This window comes from Anolis carolinensis, unplaced genomic scaffold, assembly GCF_035594765.1.
Source record: "Anolis carolinensis isolate JA03-04 unplaced genomic scaffold, rAnoCar3.1.pri scaffold_13, whole genome shotgun sequence".
In the NCBI taxonomy this organism is placed as follows: domain Eukaryota; kingdom Metazoa; phylum Chordata; class Lepidosauria; order Squamata; family Dactyloidae; genus Anolis; species Anolis carolinensis.
Genome location: NW_026943824.1, coordinates 9,706,193 through 9,719,047, shown reverse-complemented (window position 1 = coordinate 9,719,047; position 12,855 = coordinate 9,706,193). Strand labels below are relative to the sequence as shown.

At 37.8% G+C, this 12,855-nt stretch overlaps 1 protein-coding gene across 13 annotated transcripts in view; it reads right to left on the bottom strand.

Annotated features, from left to right (window-relative positions):
* Window positions 1-12,855, bottom strand: part of rbfox1 (RNA binding fox-1 homolog 1) — a 1,150,117-nt gene that overhangs the window by 862,180 nt on the left and 275,082 nt on the right. The gene's annotated exons all lie outside the window — the stretch shown is intronic.

Sequence of the window (12,855 nt, the reverse complement as noted above, 5' to 3'; positions counted from 1 at the left end):
TTCATATAATCAGAAATGGCTTTTCTAAGGCTCTTAAGATAAAGAAAAGAATGCTGGTACCTCATCAAACTACAACTCCCAGGATTCGATAACACTGAGCTACTGAAATGAAAATTGGTGTCAAATTGCATTGATTCTTCAGTGTATAGATGCACCCTTGGGATCACAGAATTGGGAAACCCATCTTGTCTACATCACTGCCATGCAGAATTAAATAACTAAAGCACTCCACCTTTTCATAAAAGACCTTATCAATGGATTTAGGGTCCAAACCATCTTCAAGACATTAAGATAAAGAAAGCTGTTTAAAACAGTACAAATGGATGACCCTCCTTCAGCAAGGAAAACAATCCTGCAATCAAAAACTGTTCTGATAATTTAATGTAAACTCAGATATCAATAAGAACGGACACCAACCATCATGTCAAAATGCAATTTGAGAAGTAAATGATAGATAAACTGTGATAACCCTCACAGGTCTCCTAAGAGTCAACAAGCAATTTCAACAGAATTCATTTGGTATATCAGTGAACCCACAGTACCAAACACAAGCAATATCAGAAGAGCCTCATGAGCCAAGAGGCACTTCACCGAAATGGCAAGGACCAGCCCCAAATTACTCATCATTTTTCAGGAACATTTTATGTGCTGTTGAAATAATGCACACAGCCTTTTAATGATTTCTGCCAGTTTGTTCTTTTTGTCAGACTTGCTCACCTGTTTGTTTGCACTGCCGGCAACTCAAATGATTTCATTTGCCCTGTTATTTCAACACAGAGATAAATATAATTGACTATGAAACCACAGTGATTTTTTTTCTTTGTTCACTATGTGATCTCCAAATGGCATGAATTACTTTCAGAAGAATTCAAGGAAGGGAAACAAGAACAGTAGACTAACCAATGGGACTAAGTTGTAGCATTTTTAAAGGTGAATGTTTGCCAGGAGCCACACACGTCCCCAAATGAGTATTTTCATCACCAACCCAAAAAGCTAAAGCTTCTTCCGACAAATGTGGACATGCTTCATTGAGGTTTTATTCACAGCGGTCTGTCTTGTTCGTCAAAGGTTTCAACAGATGTTCCAAATCACTAACACATAATCTACAAAGCATTCATGGGGAAACAAGTGTTGCCATCTTTTGTAATCCATCATCTGATACAGAAGAACTGGCATCGAAGAACAGTTGGCTTTTCATCTTACTTGCACAATTGCACACCATGCTTTACTCTTCCAAATGTTGGGAAGTTGCCACCTTCTGACTACTGGAGTCAAACAAAAGGCCCAGCCATGAAACCCACTGGGTGACCATGTCAAGTCACACACTCTCGGCTTCAAAGGAAAGCAATGGTAAGCCTCTTCTGAACAAACCTGTTAAGAAAACCCTATGACAGATTTGTCTTAGGAGTGTGATAGGTCAGAAATAACTTGAAGGCACACAGCAACAACCTAAAAGCCACATGGACCTAAATACCCAAGAAGCACCAGATCCTATCTGATCTCAGAAGCTAAGCAACCATAGCGGGTTAAACTGCCAGCTACTGAAAATCTTGTTGACCGAAAGGTTGGCAATTTGAGCCACAAACCGGGGTGAGCTCCCACCAGCAGCCCTAGCTTCTGCTTACCTGGAAGTTCGAAAACAGCAAGGTAAATAGATAAATAGGTATTGCTTCGGCGGGGAGGTAAAAGGCACTCCTGAAAAACATGTCAGAAAAAATTTAATCAGGAAGGCGTCTATGGACATCAACTTCCTTGGCGTAGAAAATGGAACAACAGCACTTCCCCATGGCCAAGTCGAGCATAGCCTCCAGATGCCGGAGTTGGAAAAGCGGGAAGCCTTGCCTCTATCTACGTATTGTCTAATTTTGTTATTAATTGTGAAGGCATTTAATGTTTGCCTTGTATGTATTCTGTAATCTGATCTGAGCCACCTCAGGGAGATAGAGCAGAATATAAATAAAATAAAATATATTGTTGTTATTATTATTATTATTATTATTATTATTATTATTATTATTATTATTAAGCAGGCTTGTCCTAGTTAGTAATTGGATGGGCAATATCTAATAAACACCATGTGCTGAAATCTCTATTTCAAGGCAAGGAACTGGGAAAACCACCTTTGAGGATTCTTTCCTCAAGAAAACTCTATACCAATTCATGGGATCACCTAAGTAAACCAGTAATTTTAAGGCATAAAAATACACTTTAAAATCTCATGCTGTCAATGGGGCCCATTCCAGACTAAGTGCATACATAATTATTGTTTACAAATACTATTGTTTGTACTAGTAGACAAGGATACAAATGAAAGGAAAAGGTGAGGGACTCTAAGTGCAAAATATATCCTTGTTATTTTTTCTCAAAGATAATTGTCCTTAGTAAATATACATAAATTATAATAGCCATATATTTGCTTCTATTGTAATTGATGTTACTTGTTGCTGCTGCCGCCTTCGCCTCCTGTGTATAATAGAAGAGACTATCTCACGCAGCATCAAACTGCAAGGCCTTGGAAAGCTCCCAACCTCCTAAAAAGCCTAACAGTGAGGCTTTGCTTTACTGGCAAATATAACTCAATCTCACTTTTCTTGGAAAGAGCTATGATTTGTAATGTTTTCCAAAGGAGTCAGTTCACACTCTCAGCTGCAAGTCATCAAATAACGAGAAAACTAGTTATGTCGTCTATGTGTGAACCAGAACAGTACATCCAACACAAGAGCTACAGTCTTTCCATAGTTATTATTCAGATCTTTTCAGCAAAATTATCCCATAATACTCTTTACCTCAACTTATATATACATTTCAGAAGCTGGGAAAAGTTACTTTTTTACACTACATTTCTCACAGAATATCCTACCTATCGTAAGGATGTTAAATTGGAGAATTCTAAAGCTCTTCATCCAAAAAAAGGTATCTTTTCTGAGATCTACATATTCTCAAATAAAACTACAAATCTCCAAAAGAAATTACAAATGTAATGACAAAAGTCTGAATGAAATTGTCATAAGTAGCACAATGACAAAGAGTGACTGTACTTGGAATAGGCTACTTTATTTGAGTATATATTCTAGGTAGAATCAAAGTTACTGGTGGCCCAAAACTCTAATTGGTAGACTGTGAAACAAAGAGGTGGATGATGAGGATGAAGAAGAAGACAATTATGATGTTATACACTTCAAGCTCTTCGGACTGTAAGGGCAAACCTAGTGAGGTTTCCCATCTTTTCCCATGTTAGGAAAAGTGCAAATAAAAACCAATCAATCAATTAATGCAAAACATGGAGCTAATATAATAAAATAACAAACCAGAAGCCATTCAAGGCTGAAAGAACTGTGAATCTCTTGACAAATGTTTTTGTCTGGACAAAGTAAAGTGAGGCAAGGGGTTATTTAAAAATTAGTGCATATAACTATTACAAAACATTAATTAGTGTCATCTTTTACAAAGTTGGCAAGGTCTTTTTTCCCAGAAAAACTGTTAGAATTCGTTAAGTTGAACTGTTCTTATTAGGCTTGTGCACAGATTTGTAGTGGTTGGTTCCCTTTGGCCAACCCAGCTTGTTCAGCTTGGCCGGATGGCCGTAATGGTAAGGGTCCAGTCATCACGTTTTCCGTCATTTTCAGGACCACATGGCAGCCGGTCATGGCTCCTCCTCCCCTAGTTCTTATGTGTCTTTGAGGTTTCTCTCTTTATCCTTTGGACTGGCGCTTCCACTGCTATTTGTAGGGATTTATTGCCCCTGTCTTATTAAACCAATGACACTCCACATGTTTGTTTCTAACTTACTAACATTTTGGGGAGGGGGAGTTAAAAAAGGACATGCTTAAACAAGAAAGAAGGGAGTGATTCAGTGCTTTGCTTCTTCTCTATGACATTTATTGGAAACAATTTTCTGTTCTATTGCTATATCACATTGAGCTCCTTCTTCATGTCAGCTTCTTCACTTGATAACATCAAGACTATTTCTGATTCTTTGCTACCAGAGCAATATGGATCAAGCGTGTCTAGCTTATTGTCCACCTTTCTGCTTGAAACACAGTGCAGCGAAAAACATTAAGAAAGAAGGCATTCAAGGAAGTTCAACCAAAGAAAACAAAAAAGCAACATAATTAAATGAAAGAAGAAAATCCCTTTCCATATATTTTTTTTCAAAAAATTCATCCTTTTGCTGATCATTTTCTAGTGATTGTGCCTTCATTGTGCCTGAATTTCACTTTAGGCAGTCAATGAAGCAACAATTAGCAAATTACTAATTGCCAAATACATAAATGAAAATAATAATATATAGTAATATATATATTATACACACATACACTGTTGTGGTATGAAAGGCAGACAAAAAGGAGCTCAAATTCAAAAATATATTTAAAAATGCCACTGAGTTCTTTAATGCATTTTTCTTTTAAAAAGAAGAAGAAGAAGAAGAAGAAAAATGTGTAACTTACCTGCAGAGCAAAATGGTGGCCTGTCTGTTGTCTGGGAGAACAATCTGATTTTGAAGAACCAAAGACTTTGCCCAAAGGCATCTCAGGCTTGTCACAGGCAATTCAAGGCAGCTGCTTCCCTCCTCGCACCTGGGAAGAATTTGCTTGCCTCCAGCCAGCAACAACTGCTTTGTAGGAGCAGCTGGTAAGAAGTGCAGTGTTTTTTGCAGAAGCGGCCTGCCTCAAGCCAGAAAGGCCTGTTTAGTTTTTAGAAAACTTTGCTGCCATAATAAAGGAATCAAAACAGCGGCAGGATCTGTTCAAAGATAGAAAGCTGGAGTTTGCCAACTAAAATATGCTGCTGGTAGAAGTTATATCCTTAAACACACACACATTCAAAGCTTGTGCTTGCTATTTGATTACAACTGCAGAAAAATGGAACAGCCAGAATGCATGGCAGAATGAGGTTGGACTGGATGGCCCTTGGGGTCTCCTCCAACTCTTAAGGATACATTCACACTGTAGAATTAATGCAGTTTGACACCACTTTAACTGCCTCATAGAATCACAGAGTTAGAAGAGACCCTCAAGAGCCATCCAGTCCAACTTCCTGCCGTGCAGAAAAAATTCAACCAAACCACTCCTGACAGACGGCCATCCAGCCTGTTTAAAAGCCTCCTCTAAAGACCTTGCAAAACCAGAATTCCCATAGCATTGAGCCAAGAAGTGGGAACAAACTCCATTAATTCTACAGTGTAGATGCATCCTATGATTCTATGTGCAAATAAAATATTTTGCTGACATCTTGTCCGTAATTTTTGGGAATAATGTTTATGGTTGTTCCTGTTCAACCTTGTTATAGGTGAGGCTCTTTAAACAGGAAGTTTTAAGGAATGGGCCAGAGAGTGAATGGCTTTTAACAGCTTTTAATGTATTTATTTTAATAATACTTTAACTGAATTTACAGGGTTGCTTCTATTTTAATATTTGTTTTTGGATGTTTTTAGTTGTGGGGTGTTTTATGTTATGAGCTGCTTTGGGTCTCAATCCTGAGAAAAAAGCGAGGTTCTAATTATTATTATTATTATTATTATTATTATTATTATTATTATTATTATTATTATTATTATTTCACTTACCTTTTAAAGTGAGACAGTATTCCAACCAGTATGTGAGTGTGTGTGTGTAATCACACTTTATACCAGTGGTTCTCAACCTGGGATTCCCAGATGTTTTTGGCCTATAACTCCCAGCAATCCCTACCAGTTTTCCAGCTGTTAGGATTTCTAGGAGTTGAAGGTCAAAAACATCTGGGGACCCCAGGTTGAGAACCACTGCTTTATACTTTATTTACAAGAAACAATAGAAAGATAATATATACAACATACAATAAAACTAAATTATTTACTAACTTTCCATATAATATCAAAACCTAGAGTTAAAATGTCTACTTGTTCTTTATTCACAAAGTCTGCAAAAGATTGAAGAAGTTTTGGAAACAGAAATAACATGAGTTATTTCTTAGAAGTGTGTTAAATTTGGAAAATAGGCTCGAAAGAGGACACAGAATGTTAATATCCTAACTTTCAGAAAACAATGTATTTTAAAATATGTTTGCACAGAGCAGAAAGAGCATTGAGATAACAAACAATACCAATTTATTAACTTGTGAATTGCTTGCTTTGGCATTCAAGTGTGAACATATTAAAATGAGGTAAAGTGAAAAGATGTATATCATCGGCCAAAAGCTATGTGTCTGTAGTTGAGGCGTTCAATGAATAAAACAAGCTTAATATATTTCCTGCTGATTCAGATGGAAAGATGCATCAATCCATATTCCCCTCATGGACCTACGATCTATAGACCACAGGAGTCCACCTCTATGTCCAAAAATGAAGGACACTTGGACAGAGATTTCAACAACTGGTCTGGGGGAAACAGATAATTGGTTATGTCTCTCTTAATGGCCAACCACCCAGAGATAGGCAATGACTCCTTGGTTTTAATAAATTAGTCTACCAAAATGTATTTTACTCCAGAGGTCTCCTCTGCTCCAGAACTAATGAGAACAGGGAATGCTCATTTGGAACAGCTCTCATTTACACAGCGAAGTGATGAGGAAAAGGATGAGAGAGAAGGCAACCTCTTTCACTTACAACTTTTGATGCACTCTCCTGATTAAAAAGAAAGTTGAAAGGAATGATAGCAAGAAACTCTTGCAAAGTTGGTAGCTGCAGTAAAGAAATGGATATGTCTCTCAAACATGAACCAATGGAAGGAGTCAAAGGTGCACCTACACTGTAGAATTAATGCAGTTTGAGTCTACTTGCACCTGCCAAGGTTCAGCGCTATGGAAACATGGGAGCTGTAAATTTACAAGGTCTTTAATCTTCTCTGACAAAGAGGGCTAGTCCCTCACCAAACTGAAAATCCCAGGATTCCACAACATTAAACCAAATAAAGTTTTTTATTATTATTATTATTATTATTATTATTATTATTATTATTATTATTATTATTATGTCAGTTATGGTTGTATCAAATTTAAATAATTCTACAGTGCAGATGTACCCAATGCTATCAAACTATTGTCCTCCCAACCTTGTTATACGCCTGAGAAACGTGGAGTCTCTACAGACATCACACTCAACTCCTGGAATGATTCCATCAGTGTTGCCTCCGAAAAATCCTGCAGACCTCTTAGGAAGACAGGCAGATAAATGTCAGAATGCTGGAAGAAACAAAGATCACCATCAACTCCGCTGGACTGGCCATGATCAGTCTTGGACAAATCTTTCATTCTTGCTAGCTTTACCAACATATCACAAGGTTTACTTGCGTTCTCTTCCACCACCACTGAAAGGACATACCTTTCCACCGTCAAAATTGTTGCTTTCTCTTGGCTTGTTGCATCATAGTAGATGCTCTCTGAAGCCAACTTTCTATTAGGGGAAATAGCTTCAGTGAATGATGGGTATGTTTTGACCCATCAGAGTTCATCCCTTCATATATTTCCCCTGATTTGGACAAGCCATCAATAGCATACATTAAACTAAGTAATTTTCAATCATATCCATGTAACAATGTTTCTGGGCTAATTAGATTCATGACCTGCCATGGGGAGCATTCTTTTCCAGTAATTTATCTGTACCACAGATTACTAGCATAAACATTCCAGGGGGAATTTTGAACTGAAGTTGAAATGATACCACTTTAATATTAGGCCAGAAGCTGCCATGTGAATTATGGTAAGTTGCCTATTTTTTCCCTTTCACTTTGAAGCAAATAAGCCTCAGAGAAATGCAGTGGGCACTTAAAGTCCCCTGTGTATATATTCATGTCCAAACATAAAACCAGTTGCTAGACACAACCAAAATGATTTGCCTTCAAATATCCATCATTTCTGATTACCGTAATTATCACAAACCTTATCCATTATTGTTGTTCTAGCTGTCTTACAAACTTAGTTACTTGATAATTCACATTTTAATAGACATTTTTGTTTTATTCATGGTCAGACTTGATGGAAACTAAATGCTTCAGGGTGAGATCTTCATTTTTGCTGTCCAATTAATGAAAGCACATAGACAATTACTGAGGATTTAAATAAGGCCCTTGAAGTAAGGTTAATTTCAGGAGCAACATAAAAAAGGTTTGGAAATGCACACAAACAAGTATGTTTATGAAAGTGGACACATATAGGTTCTCAAAAGTCACTTATTAGTGATCTCATGAGTAATCAAAGTAATTAAATCCTTTTGTTATTGTTGCTGAATGGTTTTTCTTTCAACTCGCCCACCTTATTGCCAAAACAAGTGGAGTGGAAGTCTTTAGTATGCTTCTAGGGAGCCAAAGAAGAAAAAGAGAGGGGAAAAATATTTACTTTGATGAAAGACAGCGAAGCTAACAAACAGAGAAAGCGACCTGAGTTGAGATGATGAACTGATGAATTTATTATTGTTGGCTTATGGATTTATCAATCCCATGATCTCACAGAAAGTACTCAAAGTGGTATGAAAACAGGACCGACATAACGCACCTTGTGTGTGTTTTGTGTATGTGTGTACGACACAAGCCTGAAATCAAGACCAAAATGTTTCTATAGGAAAATCACCGTCAATATAGGCACATAAATAAATTGGCTAAGAAAAGCCAGCTAAAACAACCTCTTGCTCATAGACTGAGGAGGTAGCCAGAAATCCTGCAGAAGGTCTTTCTAAATGTGAGCCCTTGGCTTGCTCTCTATAAGCATATTACCCTGTAAAATAAAGATATATAGTAGTTTTCAGCTTTTTCTACAAACCCCAGGATTCCATAACACTGAGCTATAGTAGATAAAGTGGTGTTAAAGTGCATTAATTCTACTGTGTAGATAATACATTCTAAGACACTTCATTGAATGAGGGATACATGGATGGACATTTTCCCTAATGCTATTGTGTATGTGTATGTGTATATGTATATGCATATGGATATGCATATGTATATGTATATGTATATGTATATTTCTGTTTATCTTATTTATTTATACCCCAGGATAGTACAATTTGCCATCAAGTCAACTGTCAATCTATGGTAGCTTTATAAATGGGAGGTATCAAGAGTCTCTGCTATGTTATGACAAAAAATGACCAGAAAACACAACAAGAGATAAAAATATGAATGTAAACCAATGAAATTCCACGGTGCAACTCCAAAGTGAACATTATGGCCAGTTTGCACCATAACACTCTGGGCAAGCTCTTGTGACCAGTGTCGACACATACTGACTTCCAGATATCTATACTTGAAGACATGCATTTTTATTCAAATCAGTCCAATTCCCTTCAAATTGCCTTATTCCACTCTTGGGGCAATATTATGTGTTCCTAAGATAGCTCAAAGAAGCTCAAAGAAGTGCAGAGGAGGCATGCTAACTGTCAGCCAATATTTACAGAATTTGTTCAGGAGATCTTTCATCTCTGTTTCCAAAGACTTGGGCCCTATCTACACTGCCATAAAATCTAGTTTCTGATCCCAGATTATCTGCTTTGAACTGGATTATATGGCAGTCTAGATCCAGCCACAGTTGCTTTTGATAGTTGAAGGGAATTTTGTGGATTATATGGTTTTAAGATATTGTGGTTGATTTACATATGGAATCTTGTTTTTGGCTGGATCTATACTCCATATGTGAATCAACCACAATATCTTAAAACCATATAATCCACAAAATTCACTTATAATAAATACTGCAGAAACAGAACCAGGGAGCCCTTAAACATTAAACATTAAACAATTATAGTGTTAGGATTCCCTTCAACTTCAAAGCAGATAAACTAGATCCAGATTACCAAATCAGATAATCCAGTTTATCTGCTTTGAAGTGGATTATATTAGTCTACACTGCCATATAATCCAGTTCAAAGCAGATTAATCTAGATTTTATATGGCAGTGTAGATGGGACCTTTGTAATTAGGTTCTCTATGGATGGATCTACAGTGTCGTATAATCCAGTTCAAAGCAGGTAATTTCTATTCAGAAACTGTATTATTATATGGCAATGTAGATGGGACCAATGTCTTCCATCCTTCATGGAGATAATGTCATGCCAAAGCACAGCTATCTGCGATTGCAATCAAATACCAAGTAGCCTTCAAATACACATCGATATTGGGTGTCCCTAAATGGGCCCAAAGATGCATTAATGATATGATTGAAGGAGACAGGCTGATTCTCAACTAATATTTGCAGAATTTGTTCAGGAGACCATTCACCTCTGTTTCCAAAGACTTGATTGCCTTCGATAGTTGAAGGTAATTATTGCAATCTCTCTAATCATGTTTCATTTCCTCCACTCCCACTTCACGCAAATTACCGAGAAATTATGAAAACAGGAGCTACAGTTATCATTGCGCTAATGAATTATGCCCCTGTATTTCAACTAAATATTTGCTTATGTTTCACTGATTCCTTAACACAATACACGATTTAAAATTCCAGGCAGTCTATTTAAATGATCTACATAGCACACACTGGAGGAGGGGGGGATTGCACGACTAGCAGCGATTACGAAGTAAATAGATTGTTCTGGAGAGGTATCTTGGGTGCTGTATGTTATCAATTTTATTAACTTTCATTTGGTTTAATAAGAAAGGGCTGAATGGAAATGGAAATACTAGAAGGCAACTGATTATATCATTCATGTTTTAAACAATCACAACAGCCACTCAGAACAGGGAAAAGTCAGAAAGGTAAAAATTTCTAAAGAGGTGTCTACATTGAAAAATGAATGTAGTTTGGCACCACTTTAACTACCACAGCAAAATGCAACAGAAAACTAGGAGATGGAGCTTGGTGAGACACCAGCACTCTTTGGCTGAGAAGATGATATACCTTTGAAAACTACAACTTTGTACAATGTTCATGCTACATTGTCAGGAAGAGCTTACCAAATGTTGTAGGGTGGTGTCATAAAATAGGACTTCCCGGCAGATGCTGGAAAGAGATAAAGAGTCAGTGAATCCCTTTTGGCACACTTTTGGTGAAGGGTGGGATTTGGGACTGACCCTCTGTACCAAGCAATCTAGGAGTTGGGGAATAATTTAGTGTCCTTATGATTTTGTCTCTGGGTTTTGCTGTCTCCAGGGAGCACATGACTTAGAAGCATAGGATCATAAAGTTGGAAGAAACCTTGTCGGCCATCCAGTCCAACCCCCTGCCAAGAAGTAGGAAAATCGCATTGAAAGCACCCTCAACAGTTGGCCATTCAGCCTCTGTTCAAAGTCTCCAAAGAAGGAGCCTCCACCACACTCTGGGGCAGAGAGTTCAACTGCTGAACAGCTCTCACAGTTAGGAAGTTCTTCCTGATGTTCAGGTAGAATCTCCTGTCCTGTAGTTTGAAGCCATTGTTCCGTGTCCTAGTCTCCAGGACAACAGAAAACAAGCTCGCTCCCTCCTCCCTATGACTTCCCCTCACATCTTGATACATGGCCCTCATCATGTCTCCTCTCAGCCTTCTCTTCTGCAGGCTACACATGCCCAGGTCTTTCAGCCTCTCCTGAAAGGGCTTGTTCTCCAGACCTTTGATCCTTTTAGTTGTCCTCCTCTGGACACATTCCAGCTTGTCAACATCTCCCTTCAGTTTTGCCCAGAATTTCAGGTGTGGTCTGACCAAGGCAGAATAGAGGGGTAACATGACTTTCTTGGATCTAAACACTAACCTCCTATTTCTGCAGGCCATAATCCCGTTGGCTTTTTTAGCTGCCGCATCACATTGTTGGCTCATGTTTAACTTGTTGTGCACAAGATCTTTTTCACACGTAGTGCTGTCGAACCAGTCATCCCCCATTCTGTAGCTTTGCATTTCATTGTTTTTCTGCCTAAGTGGAGCATCTTCCATTTGTCCCTTGGGGGCTTATATTCTCTTGATAGCTTTCCAGTTTGTATCTGGTCTAGGGCTGGATCTAGACTGCCATATAATTCAGTTTCTTTATCCGGAATATCTACTTTGAGCTGGATTGTATTAATCTATACTACCATATAATCTAGTTCAAAGCAGTAATCTGGATTCAGAACCTGGATTATATGGCAGTGTAGATGGGGTCTATGTGAAACCTACTGCTGCAACCACTCTTACACCACGTCATTCCCCTTTAGTTTTGTTCATCACTAAACCAACCAATTCAAATAACCAGCAGTAAAGTTGGCCTTATGTCATCCCATATCTTGTGTCTGGTGTTGTTCTTCCTCAGGTTTGGACAGCAAAGGGTTTTTTTCTTCTCCCACAGAGCAGATTTGCAACAGTGGCAATAGTGCCATGATTTGGAAACATGAATTCTGAACAATTACAAATGCAGAAGTCTATGTTATGTATTCATAACTGCTCGATAGGAAGCCAGCCAAAATTAATAACTAAGCAGCAGGGAGATGTCTAAATTTCTATATTTATTACTGCTAAAATATTTGTAATGAAACATCAGACTTTGACGGGATCTGCACATGAGACAAAGGAAAGATGAAGGAAAAGGACAAATGAGAAAGACCTTGGGCAAGTCACATACTTGGGCAAGTCACATACCCCCCAAAATCCCTTCATAGGGTTGCCATACGCTAGAAACAATCTGAAGGCACTACAATAAAAATGGCAGTGACAACTTGCTTGTACCGTATTTTTGAAATTCAGTTTTGTTGAGATATTGGGAGGAATATAGGCTCTTCCAAGCTTTGTAACATTTTCTTCTGTTTTGACCACAAAGCTGAATTTACGTGCATGTTTGGCTTATCATCATCATCATCATTTAATTATTTATTAATCGCCCTCCATCCAAAATGCTCTAGGCAATTTACAAGATAAAATTGTAAAGGATAAAAATACATACATACAAATATTGACTTATTATTCATCATGATGGATTCACTGAAGGGTTATATCTTAACTTTTTTTTC